Raw genomic sequence first — 12119 nt, forward strand, 5'->3', positions numbered from 1 at the left:
GACCTGAGAAACTCAGTTACAGAGAAAGGTTGAATAGGTTAGGACTTTATTCCCTGGAGTGTAGAAGAATGAGGGGAGATTTGATGGGTAAATTATGATGGGTATATTATGATGGGTATAGATAGAGTGAATGCAAGCAGACTTTTTCCACTGAGGCAAGGGGAGAAAAAAACCAGAGGACATGGGTTAAGGGTAAGGGGGGGAAAGTTTAAAGGGAACATTGGGGGGGCTCCTTCACACAGAGAGTGGTGGGAGTGTGGAATGAGCTGCCAGACGAGGTGGTAAATGTGGGTTCTTTTTTAACATTTAAGAATAAATTGGAAGATACATGGATGGGAGGTGTATGGAGGGATATGGTCCGTGTGCAGGTCAGTGGAACTAGGCAGAAAATAGTTCGGCACAGCCAAGAAGGGCCAAAAGGCCTGTTTCTGTGCTGTAGTTTTTCTATGGTTTCTCTGTTTTTGGTAATTCTGGAAATATTCCAAAACTAAGCTATTTTTAGTGATCTGAAGGTCGCTAGTTCGAGCCTCAGCTGTGGCAGCATGTTGTGTCCTTCAGCAAGGCACTTAATCACACATTGCTCTGTGACGACACTGGTGCCAAGCTGTATGGGTCCTAGTGCCCCTCCCTTGGACAACATCGGTGGCGTGGAGAGGGGAGAATTGCAGCATGGGCAACTGCTGATCTTCCATACAACCTTGCCCAGGCCTGCGCCCTGGAAACCTTCCAAGGCACAAATCCATGGTCTCATGAGACTAACAGATGCCTATTAAGCTATTTTTTTTTAACTGCTTGAGAAACTCAGCAGGTCAAGCAACATCAGTAGAGGCAAAAGAATGGTCAACATTTTGGCTCAAGATCTTACATCATGACAGAAGGAAGATAACCAGCAAATAAAAGTGAGGGAGAAGTGTGAGACAGACTGGGAAACGAAACCCCTATATGAGGGGAGAGAATATTGAGCAGATGGGGCCGGGTGGGAGAAGGGGGTGACTGTTGAGATAGAAGCTGGGAGATGATAGGTGAAAATGGGTAAGGAGGGATAATGGGTGGTTGGAACCAGATTGGGAGGGGTAGAGGATGTTACCTAAATCATCCTCTACTCCAACCTTGTCCCATCTGCCTCTCACCCATTTACCTATCCACTTTGTTCATCTTTTCCATTCCCTCACCCTCTCTCTTTCTCCACCTAGTTCCATCTGCCTAAAGTGTCCAGCAGTTTGTTTAGGTGAACATTGTCTTCAACAAAGTTGGCCACAAACATTTCCAATAAAGTATGTTGCCAGTTATTTTAAACAGATTTAAATCTTCAATGATAAACCTTCAACAAGACAAACAGCCCATTGCCATAGATCAGCACAGCATTGTACAGGTACATCAACCCAGGGTATGCCAATCTTTTAACCTACTCCAAGATCAATCCAATGTTTCCCTTTCACATAGTCCTCCATTTCTTTCATCCATGTGCCTATCTAAGAGTCTCTTAAATGTCCCTGATGTATTTGGCACTGTGTTTCATGTAGCTACCAGTTTGTGTAGAAAACCTGCCTCTGACATCCCCTCTATTTCCCTCCAATCACTTTAAAATTATGCCTTCTCATATTAGCCACCTCTGCCCTGGGACAAAGGCACTGGTTGTCCACTCTTTTCAGTTTTGCATTTCTATCAAAAGGCAGCATGCAGAGATTTGGCACTGCAGTATTTCTCTTTGTGCAGTAGAACAGTGATTCAATGTAATTTGAAACCCGAATAACTTTTAAAAATCAGTTTCACCAGTATGGCAAGGAATATTATCAAATTCCTTTCAATATTAGGGAAATTGTCCACCTTGTTAAAGTTGCTTTCACTGATTTTACTAGTCAAATACTGCATTTATTTTTCAAAGACAAATTGCATTTAATTGCACCTTCAATGTTGTCAAAATCTCCATAAACGCAGCACAGAGTCAAAAGCAGAGTCTATTAATAACAATATTGTGGGGTGGAGTGGGGGATGGACGGAGATGGATGGTTGCCAAGATCTTTTCAACTAAAGGAGGTTTTAATGAGGATAGAGGAGTTAAGAAGACAATTCCATAGAATAGGGTTGGAAATTGTATCTGTAGTCCTCACTGATACAATTTCCAAACCTATTCTCATATCATATATATCTCATCAAAATTATATATTTAAGTGTGGACCTAGGCCATAATTGCTGCAAGAATTCTCCACTTTTCCACCTACCACCATACAGTAAATTCATTACATCCTTCACTTACCCGTTGAAAACCATGAGTGGATATTTGTTCATGCACAATTACAGATTCATTAGTTTTGTATAAAAAATCAGTGTTTGCAGTATGTCACAGAAAACAGCTAAACAATACGAGACAGTTTACAAATGGCAAAGTACTGACAAAAATGGCACACATTGTTTTGATAAACAAAACAGTTTCCCAACATAGTGATGAAGGTTTAGTGAATGCTAATTTCTCAAAATCAAACTGCCATGCATTGTTCTTGTTGTGCTTTACATGGCCTCTATTTTGAATGAACTCTAGAATTTAAAAATCTATTTTACTTTTGTTAGTTTCCTTAGGGTAACCTTATGATCAACACCCACAACTGAGTCATTTAATTTGACCACACACACACACACACACACACACACACACACACACATACACAATTTACATCAATGCATGTTGTCTTCTATCCTGTTCTTAATCAGATTGTCATCCCACTTCCTTAAAAGGCTTTTAACAGAGTATTGTGTTTAGTGGGAAAGTATTCCACTAGTATGTGAGGAGAAAAAAGTTTTAATCGTGAGGCTCATGGTGCTTGCCGATTCTGAAGGTCTATCTATTGCATTCACATCTCCTGGGGGAATTAATTAAATAAATTTGTTACAGCTGAAGACAGTGTAAATTATACACGATATGTATAGAGTAAGTTGGTTCAGTGAGGTAAATGACCTTTTCTTATTTTATATTTCTTTAAATTTCTGTCAACAATTTGAGGATTAGGATGTCTTATATTAACTTAAAATGCTTCACACAGTATTGAGTCACTTAGAAAATAGAATGGACATTCCATGTATTCATCAATAAGTGATGTAAAGCATGTTCTCTCTGGGGTCAGAAGACTGTGAAAGAGTTTTGGTATTCATGGCATTGTCACTGGCTTGACGTTATCACCAGTAAGTCTTATTTAGATTTATTTTAAAAATATGTAACAGTTAATAGATGTGGATATCCAGTTCATCGCAGTTGTACTATTAAAATTGTTATCATGGTGCTTAGTTGCGCAGATGAACGCTGCCAGGAAGCTATTGATCAAATGCCAGCAGGTGCCAGTTGGTGGTTATCCAAAGCTTATTTGCAATGTATTTGTTAAAGTATTTGAAACATGTACCTTTGGTGCATAATGTCAGTTCATTCATATGAAGGGTCATTTTTTTTTTATATATGACATATAAAAAGGGCAGTGGGGAAAGTTAATAGGCAGCTCACTTGATGCTGTCACAAAAAAAGCAAGAACCATTTTGACGGTAAGGTGTTATTTCTATGTGAAGCCACATTGCACAGACATATCCAGTGCTAACTGACAGATAACTGATTATCAAATTGACAATCCATCCAATGATCCACTGACTCACTGCTCTTAAAAGATGAGAGTCAAAGTGGGGCTGTGGAATTATTGAGAGGCATAATCATTGTTCGTTTTAGCCCTAAGATATCCTTCACTACTCGTAAATTAACTTTTTTCTGTCTACCTCTCCAGCATTCTGCATTGTTTCATTGAGAGATGAGATTTGCATCCTGATCGTATTCTATCCAAAATGACAATAATGAGAGGCAACTATGAAATTTCCTCCTTTCACAGTTTTAGTATCAATAGTAAATTATTACTGTTAAATAAAATGGCTATGTAGAAGTGACCTGGGTATCTTCTTGATCTTTAGTGAGAAGGTCTAAGAACATGCCCAAAGGTGAAGAAGAGTCAATTCACAGAAAGATTGTCTGTCTTCTTATTTGCATGTTACATATTCTTCCTTGATAAGCTATAAGGAAGAAACTTGTCTTTGAGGAAGCATTTTCTACTCAAACATACTGTAGATTTACATGAAGACATTTCCATGACCTCAGTAAATACTCTTTGTTTCCAATCAGCGTTTTAATGGTTTTGACAGACTTCTTGAGGATGTTGAATTGCAAAACAATTGATGGTTAAAATCTTATCAGATTCTACTAGCACTCCGTTACACTGCAAGTGGAAAGGCAAGCAGAGTTTTGGGATCAGTATTGAAAAAGTACATCTTACAGTTCTGTACGTTCTAGTCACTACTCAGATTTCATATCATGTTTTCTCTGGGAAAACCATCATCACTCTATTTTACATTGTTTCAATCCTTCAATGAATTTTTAGCATAAATCTTAATAGATTGACCGGAGTTTAAAGAAATATCAAAATGAGCAAAAGCAACTTTGTCACATAGAGTTTCAGAAGGCTCTGCATATGCAACATTTATTTAATAATGCAAACACAAGAGATTCTGTAGATGTTGGAAATCCAGAGCAAGCCACACAAAATGCAGGAGGAAGTCAGCAGTCAGGCAGGATCTGTGGAACGGAATAAACAGTTCATGTTTCAGGCCAAGACCTTTCATAAGGATGAGAAAGGAAGGGGTAAGGTGCCAGAATAATAAGGTGGGGGGTGGGGAGGATTAGGAGAACAAGCTAGAAGGTGATAGGTGAAGCCAGTTGGGTGGAAGAGGGAGGATGAAGTGAGAAGCTGGGTTGTGATAAGTGGAAAGAGTAAAAGGAAAGAAGAAGGAATCTGATAGGAGAGGAGAGAGGTCCAGGAGAGTAAGGGAAGGGGGAGATGCCCCAGGTGGAGGTAATAGGCAGGCAAGGAGAAACAGTCAGAGGGGAGACAGAGTGGGGATTGAAAGAAGAGGGAAGGGGGAGGGGGAGAAATTACCAAAAGTTTGAGAAATTGATGTTCACGCCATCAGGTTGAAGACTACACAGACGAAATAAGACGTACTGTTCCTCCAACCTGAGAGTGACCTCATCATAGCAGTAGAGGATGCCATGTCAGAATGGAAATGGGGATTGGAATTAAGATGGTTGGCCACAAGAACAGTGGCGTCTCTAAGGTATGGCAGGTATGGCACGTGCCCTGGGCACCACTGAGCAGTTTCTATTAAAGTCAGACAAGCCATCCTCGGATAGTGAGAAAAGAATTTTCTTCAGATGTATGATCTGTATTTTATTATCATGGGTGAGAAGCACCAGAATGGCCTTATTTCAGAGCATTGTGTAAGAAAACCATGAAACGTTTCTTCACGAAGAAGAAGGAAAGTGGAGCTGAAGGATGGAAGAGACGAAAGTTGGAGGCGGAGGAAGCCAAGAAGTCGAGCAAGTTCTTCATGCTCTTCTTTGAAAAGCTCGGAACAATTAGTTTGACACGTTCCAAGGAGTTCCCTGCACCTGCTACAAGTTTGTTAGAATCCGAAGGTGGATCAAGTACAAATGCGTCACAAGCCGAGGAGGAAGTCAAGTCAGATAAATCCGAGTATGACGAGATTAAGAGTGAGGCTGCCACAGACATGACAGGAGGGGAAGATGATGGTGGTGGTGATGATGCTGAGTTTATTGATGAGATTTTACCTGACGAGATTGAACCTGACGACACTGAACCTAGTGAACTGGATGGTGTCAAAGAGCCTCGAACTGTCATAACAGAAGTGATTGAACAGCATGACATTGGACTTCTGAAGTTCGACAAGGATACTGGAAAAACAATTCTACCTGACGCGTTGAGAACAGAAATGATAAAGATGGGTTTGAAGTATTTCCAGAACAGTGAGGGGCCTTTCCTACCAACAAATAACCGCTCAATGAACAAAACTTGGTTCAAGAACAAATTGAGAAATGATCGTGGTAAGGAAATGACTCGCTCATGGCTGGTCTATTCCCCTTCTAAAAAGTCTGCATTTTGTATCTGTTGTCTTCTCTATTTTCGGTCAGACCATCAATCCTCATTGGAGCAGGAAAGTGGATTCAAATTAATTTTATGAGGAAGATCAAAAATTGAAAAAAAAAACAAATGGGTTATTTCCCATTAGCATTTCTGCAATGTCAGTATCTTATTTTACATATCCTGTGGATCAAATTATTGTAGTTGCATGCAGATAATTGAGCGATCCCATGACCAGTAAACAGATGAAAGATCTAAAACCTTGCCACATCCGATCCAGGAAGTGTTGGGTATCCAGGAATCTAACATGAATAGGCTGTATGAATGTTTTCATTCTCAAACCAGCAAAAGGAAAGAGTCTTCAGCCAGTTGTGCCAGATGGATATCTCTTAGTCATCTGCTGCCTATGATCTTATGGACGTTGTCGTCACCTGCTGAGATTCAGCATGTAATGTCAAGAACAGACTGAATCGCCACAATAGGTGAATGGCAGATGCAATCTCAGTGGTTCTTCACATGGCTTTAGACCACCTGGACAACACAGATACCTATGTCAGGATGCTGTTCATCGACTATAGCTCAGCATTTAATACCATCATTCCCACAATCCTGATTGAGAAGTTGCAGAACCTGGGCCTCTGTACCTCCTTCTGCAAATGGATCCTCGACTTCCTAACCGAAGACCACAAACTGTGTGGATTGGTGATAACATCTGCTTCTCGCTGACTATCAACACCAGTGCACCTCAGGGGTGTGTGCTTAGCCCACTGCTCTACTCTCTATATACCCATGACTGTGTGGCTAGGCATAGTTCAAATACCATCTATAAATTTGATGACGATACAGCCATTGGTAGAATCTCAGGTGATGATGACAGGGCATACAGGAGTGGTACACAACTAGTAGAGTGGAGCAGCAACAACCTGGCACTCAACATCAGTAAGACAAAAGAGCTGATTGTGGACTTCTGGAAGGGTAAGATGAAGGAACACATATAATTCTCATAGAGGGATCAAAAGTGGAGAGAGTGAGCAATTTCAAGTTCCTGGGTGTCAAGATCTCTGAGGACTAACCTGGTCCCAACATATCGATGCAGTTATAAAGAAGGCAAGACAGCGACTATAGTTCGTTAAGAGTTTGAAGAGATTTAGTATGTCAACAAATACACTCAAAAACTTCTATAGAGGTACCATGGAGAGCATTCTGAAAGGCTGCATCACTGTCTGGTATGGGGGTGGGATGCTACTGCACAGTACTGAAAGAAGCTGCAGAGGGTTGTAAATTTAGTCGGCTCCATCTTGGGTACTAGCCTACAAAGTACCCAGGACATCTTCAAGTCGCAGTGTCTCAGAAAGGCAGCGTCCATTATTAGGGACATCCAGCACCCAGGGCATGCCCTTTTCTCGCTGTTGCCATCGGGTTGGAGGTACAGAAGCCTGAAGGCTCACACTCAGTGATTCAGGAACAGCTTCTTTCCCTCTGCCATCTGATTCCTAAATGGACATTGAACCTTTGGACACTACCTCACTTTTTTAACATAGACTATTTCTGGTTTTTGCACAATTTTTAATCTATTCAATATAAGTATACTGTAAATGATTTATTAATTTATTATTGTTATTTTATTTTGTTTTTTTTCTATATTATATATTGCATTGAACTGCTGCTGCTACATTAACAAATTTCACATGACATGCCGGTGATAATAAACCTGATTCTGAATCTATTTGATGCAACAAAGGCAATAGCCTCCAGTTCTTGTAAAGACTAGGATCAATATGTTGTAACAAAACTACAGAAATTGTATCTACCCAACAGCACAAATTTGATTATATACTTCTTGTTCACAGAACTGAGTAAATATAACCCATCCATTTACTGTCCCACTAATCTAATCGCACTCATCAGAAAATTAATGGAAAATACACTCAATAGGCAGCAAGCTGTATCCCTCTATCCTACCTGCCATAATGTTGCCTCTTAGATGCGACATTTTAATAACCTATTCATCAATGGATGCAAAGAATATCATGGACGAAACGAATATCTAACGAGGATGTCATGAACAGAGCAAACACAAAAAGAGAAATAATGTATGAGATCATGAAAAGGCAACATAACTTCATTGGACATTTGATTATGAAAGAGGAGTTAGAATACACGGTAATTATGGGAAAGATTGTAGGGAAGAAAGCAAGAGGAAGACAAAGACAAATGATGATGGAGACAGCAGCCAGAGAACTGGAAATGAATACCAATGAACTGATCCACTTGACCCGAAACAGGAGTGTGTGGGCCATGGCAGTCAAAGCTCAAACTGGGCACGGCACCTGATGATGATGATGATTCATCAATGATTTAGATCCCTGAAACATATTCAGCTCCAGGTGTCAATATGGCCTTGGTCCAGACAAGGACAAAAGAGCTGATTTCTATTAGTGTGATCAGGTGACAATGAAATCAAGGCAGCACATGAACAAAAATGACACACTACTAAGATTAGACTTCAGACTAAAAACTGGTACTTGGAGTCATACCCAGAGAAAAGGAAGATAGTTGCGTTTGCTGGTGAAAAATTATCTCAGCCCCAGGCCACATATGTAACTCTTCAGATTATAGTAAGTCGCAGTCCTTTGCAGCTTATTGATCATTGATCTTGTCTTGAGGTCAGAAATTAGCTATTTGCTGATGATAACACAACACTGAATCACTATTTCTCAGGTACAAATGGTTTATGCCTGTCTGAGCTGATTAGTGGGAAATAAGACCGTAAGACCATAAGACAAAGGAGCAGAAGTCAGCTATTCGGCCTATCGAGTCTGCTCCGCCATTTTGTCATGAGCTGATCCATTCTCCCATTTAGTCCCACTCCCCCGCCTTCTCACCCATAACCTTTGATGCCCTGGCTACTCAGATACCTATCAATCTCTGCCTTAAGTACACCCAATGACTTGGCCTCCACTGCTGCCCGTGGCAACAAATTCCATAGATTCACCACCCTCTGGCTAAAAAAATTTCTTTGCATCTCTGTTCTGAATGGGCGCCCTTCAATCCTTAAGTCATGCCCTCTCGTACTAGACTCTCCCATCATGGGAAACAACTTTGCCACATCCACTCTGTCCATGCCTTTCAACATTCGAAATGTTTCTATGAGGTCTCCCCTCATTCTTCTAAACTCCAAGGAATACAGTCCAAGAGCAGACAAATGTTCCTCATATGGTAACCCTCTCATTCCCAGAATCATTCTAGTGAATCTGCTCTGTACCCTCTCCAACGTCAGCACATCCTTTCTTAAATACGGAGCCCAAAACTGCCCACAGTACTCCAAGTGAGGTCTCACCAGCGCCTTATAGAGCCTCAACATCACATCCCTGCTCCTATACTCTATTCCTCTAGAAATGAATGCCAACATTGCATTCGCCTTGTTCACCACCGACTCAACCTGGAGGTTAACCTTAAGGGTATCCTGTACAAGGACTCCCAAGTCCCATTGCATCTCAGAACTTTGAATTCTCTCCCCATTTAAATTATCATCTGTCCAAAGTGCATAACCATACACTTTCCAATATTGTATTTCATTTGCCACTTCTTTGCCCATTCTTCCAATCTATCCAAGTCTCTCTGCAGACTCTCTGTTTCCTCAGCACTACCGGCCCTTCCACCTATCTTCATATCGTCAGCAAACTTAGCCACAAAGCCATCTATTCCGTAATCCAAATCGTTGATGTACAATGTAAAAAGAAGCAGCCCCAACACTGACCCTGTGGAACACCACTGGTAATCGGCAGCCAACCAGAATAGGATCCCTTTATTCCCACTCTCTGTTTCCTGCCAATCAGCCAACGCTGTATCCATGTATGTAACTTTCCCGTAATTCCATGGGCTCTTATCTTGTTAAGTAGCCTCGTGTGGCACCTTGTCAAAGGCCTTCTGAAAATCCAAATGTAGCCCCCCCCCCCCCCGGCTATCCTCAGGGTCGCTGGGCTCGCTGTCGTTTAGGGAAGCAGCCTCAGCCCCGGCAAACTGGGTAATTCGTTTGTGTGGATGCTGTGTGAGGTACCCCACCCCGCCCAAATAACAGACAATACACCAGATGCAATTAAATGATTTACAGTTTATAGATATTACTGGAACTATATAATTAAGAGAGAATAAAATATAAAAGGAAAATAAAAGGCGCCACACTTATCAAAGTTCAATCTCTTCGTGCACAAAAACCGTTGGAGCTCAAGGACCTTCATCTTCACCCTTCGACCCCCTCGGACCACCTCGACCAGCCGCCTGGGACCAACAACGGTGGTCGACCAGACGCTCCACACGAGTCCGTCTCCGTCTCCTCGCCGAACGCTCTCCTCGGGGTCCGACCCCGTTAGCGGACATCACAGCACATCGTCCATCCTCTGTTTCGCTCTCCTGCCTTCTGCCCCAAAACCCCGCGCATACAGTATCTTCAAATACGCCAAAACCATAACAACTATCCCAATTAGTTAATAGCACTTGCTTATCACACTCTAAAGCAAAACAAGCTGCTAGTGCAAACTTTCTCAGCGTTTAACACAACAAAGCCGCATTCCCCAGATTAACATAACAAAGACGCCATTTTAATTAGCCTCCGCAGTAACATAAAAATCGAAACCCCCTTACACAAATATACAACATCCACTGCATCTCCCTTGTCTAGCCTACTTGTAATTTCCTGAAAAAATTGTAATAGGTTTGTCAGGCAGGATTTTCCTTTAAGGAATCCATGCTGAGTTCTGCCTATCTTGTCATATGCCTCCAGGTACTCTGTAACCTCATCCTTGACAATCGACTCCAACAACCTCCCAACCACCGATGTCAAGCTAACAGGTCTATAATTTCCTTTTTTGCTTCCTTGCCCCCTTCTTAAATAGCGGAGTGACATTTGCAATCTTCCAGTCCTCCGGAACCATGCCAGAATCTATCGACTTTTGAAAGATCATCGCTAATGCCTTCGCAATCTCCACAGCTACTTCCTTCAGAACAAGAGGGTGCATTCCATCTGGTCCGGGAGACTTATCTACCCTTAGACTATTCAGCTTCCTGAGTACTTTCTCTGTCGTAATTGTGACTGCGCACACTTCTCTTCCCTGCCACCCTTGAGTGTCTTGTATATTGCTGATGTCTTCCTCAGTGAAGACTGATGCAAAATACTCGTTCAGTTCCTCTGCCATCTCCTTATCTCCCATTACAATTTCTCCAGCATCATTTTCTATTGGTGCTACATCTACTTTCACCTGCCTTTTACTCTTTATATACTTGAAAAAGCTTTCAGTATCCTCCTTGATATTATTTGCTAGTTTCCTTTCATAGTTAATCTTTTCCCTCTTAATGACCTTCTTAGTTTCCTTTTGTAAGCTTTTAAAAACTTCCTAATCCTCTGTCTTCCCACTAATTTTTGCTTCCTTGTATGCCCTCTCCTTTGCTTTAACTTTGACTTTGACTTCTCTTGTCAGCCACGGTTGCATCCTTTTCCCATTTGAAAATTTCTTCTTTTTTGGAATATACTTGTCTTGCACCTTCCTCACTTCTCGCATAAACTCCAGCCACTGCTGCTCTGCCGTCCTTCCCGCCAGTGTCTCTTTCCAGTCAACTCTGGCCAGTTCCTCTCTCATGCCACTGTAATTTCCTTTATTCCACTGAAATACTGACATATCAGATTTCGGCTTCTCTTTTTCAGATTTCACTGTGAACTCAATCATGTTATGATCACTGTCTCCTAAGGGTTCCTTCACCTCAATCTGTCTAATCACCTCCGGTTCATTACACAATACCCAATCCAGTACAGCCAATCCCCTAGTGGGCTCAACAACAAGCTGTTCTAAAAAGCCATCTCGCAGACATCCTACAAATTATCTCTCTTGAGATCCAGTGCCGACCTGATTTTCCCAATCCACTCGCATGTTAAAATCCCCCACAATGATCATACCACTGCCCTTCTGACAAGCCTTTTCTATTTCCTGTTGTAATTTGTAGTCCACATCACTGCAGCTGTTTGGAGGCCTATAAATAACTGCCATCAGGGTCCTTTTACCCCTGCGATTTCTTAGCTCAACCCATAAAGATTCTGAACCTTCCGATCCTATATCACCTCTTTCTAATGATTTAATGTCATTTCTTACCAATAAAGCCACA

General features: G+C 41.5%; 1 protein-coding gene across 6 annotated transcripts in view; it reads left to right on the top strand.

Annotated features, from left to right (window-relative positions):
* Nucleotides 1-12119, top strand: part of LOC134344113 (LIM domain-binding protein 2) — a 555808-nt gene that overhangs the window by 478806 nt on the left and 64883 nt on the right. The window lies entirely within an intron of this gene.

This window comes from Mobula hypostoma, chromosome 3 (assembly GCF_963921235.1).
Source record: "Mobula hypostoma chromosome 3, sMobHyp1.1, whole genome shotgun sequence".
NCBI lineage: Eukaryota > Metazoa > Chordata > Chondrichthyes > Myliobatiformes > Myliobatidae > Mobula > Mobula hypostoma.